Source organism: Delphinapterus leucas, chromosome 6, assembly GCF_059928025.1.
Source record: "Delphinapterus leucas isolate spDelLeu-1000000601 "Yukka" chromosome 6, BTC_Dleu_Yukka2, whole genome shotgun sequence".
NCBI classification, from domain to species: Eukaryota; Metazoa; Chordata; class Mammalia; order Artiodactyla; family Monodontidae; genus Delphinapterus; species Delphinapterus leucas.
The window spans coordinates 50,724,514-50,728,454 of NC_143134.1; the positions used below are offsets into that span (position 1 = coordinate 50,724,514).

Sequence of the window (3,941 nt, forward strand, 5' to 3'; positions counted from 1 at the left end):
AGGTCTTATGTGGCCAAGCAAAATGGAACCACACTGTGGATAGCTTTGAGAAAGTCCCTTTGCCTCCCTGGGTTTCAGTTTTCTCATCTGTTAAAGGGTGATCTCTTCCAGTCATTCACATTACGTGACATTCCTTATGGGAAGGTTACACTATAATTGAAAGAGCACTTGCTTTAAAATTGGTGATTAATATTTTAGTCCCAACTCTGTTACTATTTAGATGTTTGCACTTGGCAAGCCACTTGGCTTTTTTGGGTCTCCTCCGAGAGATCAGAGAAAATGATTTTGAATGTTCCCTTTTTGCCATATATTTCTATTAGACTGGCTATAACCTCACGTGTCCATATTCATATTGCATGGGGTAAGTAATCAAACCATGAAGATTTTTGTTGTTGTTGTTGAACCTAATTGTTATTCTTTACTCACAGTGGTATCCATACTGGTATGGTTTGTAAACTGTGACCACACAGACATGCAACTGGTGCCTGTGGCAGAAATCATGACTTTGTGAGGAATGTCAAAAATTTCCAAAATGGATATCTCTTTGAATAGCAGAGAAGTTTCTGGTCAGATTTTAATTGGTGTGGGGTTTGTGTTTGTCAACTTGCAGCAAAGAAATATTTTATGAAATTAACACTTATACAACACTTCTGTTGTATCTATTACAGATCACTAAGTATTGTAGTTTCCCTCTCTGTAGCATCCTTTCTGCATAAGGATTTCTCACCTGATCGACATCAGGCTTTTCCATGTGACTTGCCTTGGCCAATAAATGTGAGGAGGAGTTAGATGTGCCACTTCTGAATGGAAGTTTTAAGAGAGGAAGTGAACAATTACTGGGTTCCCTTTCTCTCTACCCTGAGATAAGCAATGTCATAGGGTCTGGGGTGACATGGGACTTGGCGTGAAAACACTGTGGAGCTGTCCTGTGATTATTGTAGTGTGATCAAGGATTAATCTTAAAAAAAAAAGGCTTTGCCCAAATCCATCTGGGAGTTTGGGCTTTTTGAGCTCTAGCTGTCCCAGACTCCTTGTATGGTACCTTACAATAAACACTGCACTTTCCTTCACCACAGCACACAAAAAAGGACTAGTCTTTTGTCTTTGTAATTTGCTAGGATTTCTTTTTCTGTTGTGTTATAATCCGGTCTGCCCTGAGTACTTTGCTTGCTTCTGAGAAATACAGTGGTGAGCAAGGCAAATCTAATCTTGGGTCCTTTATGAACATTTCAGTGAAGCAAGATGTTATAGTAATGTATCATGCATATTATAGTAGAGGAAGTATGCAATTCATGCATATATTGGGGGAAGCAAACCTTGATAATATGCGTTTAAGCTGACAGTTTATAAATTAATAGGAGTGAAACTGGCTAAGGGCCAAGAGGAGGCAGAGGGTGTTAGCAACAGGAAAAAAAAACAAACAAAACTACACAGGCCAAGGCATAAGGGCTAGAAAGATCATGGGAGAGTTCCAGAACTCATCGCTGAATGTGGCTTCAAGAGAGTCCAGGGGAACAGAGAAGAAACAGGGCTGGTTAGATACCATCAATAAAAATAATATTGAGCATTGATTAACTTTGTTCTAAGGGCTTCACATACATTTTCTTCACGATTATTATCACCATTTTTATAGAAGAGGAAATTGAGCCAGAGAGAGGTTTAATAACTAGCCTGTAGTCACACAGCAGGAATGTGATTTTATCTGAAGGGCATTAGGAAATCGCTGAATGGTGTTACACAGAGGCGCCTCGTGAACAGATTCATACTTTAGAAAGATCACCCGGCTGCAGTAGGTTCCCAACTCCAAGTCCCACTCTGGGTGGAGGAAGTATGGGCCCCAACTTGTGCTTCTCTTATCAATCTGACTCCATTGACTAAACAGTTGGCAAGATGGAAGCTGATAGCCAGCTAGAGCACTGCAGAAAAGGAGGTCACTCTTCAAAAATGCTTTTTTGAAAATTAATAAAGTTTATTATTTTTTTAAATTTAAAAGATAGGGAGTGATTCACGAATTTTCATGTCATCCTTGTGCGGGGGCCATGTTAATCTTTTCTGTACCGTTCTGATTTTAGTATATGTGCTGCAGAAGTGAGCGCAGAAAAGGTGGTGTTTTGAAGGAGTGGCGTGTTCTATGCAAGGAGAAATACATTGTGGGTCTCAAGAGCATTTAGATTTGGGTAATAGTTTTAATAACAATATAAATATAATGAATTGATCCTCCCAATGAGCCCTTGTACCTAATTCAAATAATGGATGTGATGTTACATCAATATTTTGAGCATTTCAATTTACTTTTGACTGTAAAATAGATAATATAGTGCACAAGTTAAAGGCAGAGCCAAAAATCTTTAAAGCAGATTTAGCTAGTGGTCCACGTGTTCTGCCCTCCTTGTTGACTGACGTTGAATAATAGTGGTCATAATTTGCGTTTCTCTTTGTCATAAGTAGAGAGTTGTAAAGACCTCGCAGGGAGAGAGCCGTTTGTGGATGACAGTGACATCTCTGACAGTTTTCTGTGAGTTCTTTGGTATCCATCAGAAGCCTCCAGAGACTTGAGCCTGACTGAAGAGGTCCCCAAGTCAAGATGCTAGGGGCTGTGATTAATATGTATGCTCTTCAGGATTTTGTAGGATCTCTTCTGTTTCAACAGAATTCAAAGGAAGAATTGTAGGTAATTTTGACATTTCTGGTTTGCTTTCTATAACCTCCTCTATACACCATCCTTGGAACCTTGACTCTTTCTCTTTCCCCTTCTCTTTTCCTTTCCTCCCTCCTCTTTTTTCTTTCTTCTTCCCTTCCCTGCTTGCTCCTTTGACTACACTTTTTCTCCTTTTAAAACAGCCAGTGTCTGTGGCAAATAACATGCTAGAAATGAGCTGACTGCCAATATGCATAGGAAGAGTTCTTACAACAGAGAAAGGATGTTATGAGACATCGCATACTAATCTTTTCATTTTGGTCTGTAAAGACCCGGGTTCGGCCACGTTAACCCATATGTTTTAAGGAGATGCTCTTAGGTCGGAATAGGAGATTTGGGGGGTGAGAGGCAGAGATTTGCAGCTCAAGTGTCCAGGAACACAGGTCGACTCTGCAATTGTGGCCTGTCTTTAACAGCCACAGGCAATGCGTCCTTTGTGGTACCATTTCGAGGGGCAGGCTTGGCAGAGGTTTTTAATGCTACTCTTTCCAAACCAACTGTCCTGCCAGGGAAGTTGTCTGAAAAAATCAGTGCAGGTTTAGGGATGGTTTTTTTGAATTTTCCTAAAATAACCAATACTGAGTTGCCAGATTTGATAGCTCTTTTTATATATCTTGCAGCAGCTGGATCAAAATCTAATGAAGATGTTTGCATCTGACAATGGCAGGCCTTGCACGTTTCTATCCTATTTCTTGAGTGCGCAAATGCATTTCATTTGGAAACATGAAAGGCATATTTAGTGACAACTGATGGTTCTTTGTTTTTTAATTCCCAGTAATGTCTTCAGTTAGTGCTTTTGTTAACATTTTTGCATTATACAGTAGGTGACACAGGAAGATAATCAGTGTGCTGAAAGCAATGAAAGAGTTTATATCCAACTTCTTCTGCCTAGTAAATGGATCCATTTGGCATAGAAACACATTAACATCTTTACAGTGGAATGATTGTGGAAACAGGTTATTCATGGGGCCTGTGCATCTTCCTCCTGCTGCCATAAGACGTATCTTCTAGATTGGAGAAAAGGAATGAGCCATTTTTCTCCCCTTGGAACTGTAAACAAAAGTAAAACTATTAATAGATGCTGTAGCTAATCCTAAGAAGCTGCAACCGAGAGATTAAATAACGTTGTGAAGAGAGAAAACTGGAATGAAAGTGGGGGGGAGCGAGTTCCCCAATCACTGAGGTACATTAGACAAGGACAAACTGAAGGACTCTAGCTAATCAGAGGATTCACAGTTAGTAT

General features: G+C 39.9%; 1 non-coding gene across 1 annotated transcript; it reads right to left on the reverse strand.

Moving 5' to 3' along the window:
* Positions 1 to 1,989: 1,989 nt before the first annotated feature.
* LOC115803856 (U6 spliceosomal RNA) lies at positions 1,990 to 2,096 on the reverse strand. The gene has a single exon (XR_004024651.1). It is a non-coding gene; the product is annotated as a U6 spliceosomal RNA (small nuclear RNA).
* Between the last annotated feature and the right edge of the window lie 1,845 nt (positions 2,097 to 3,941).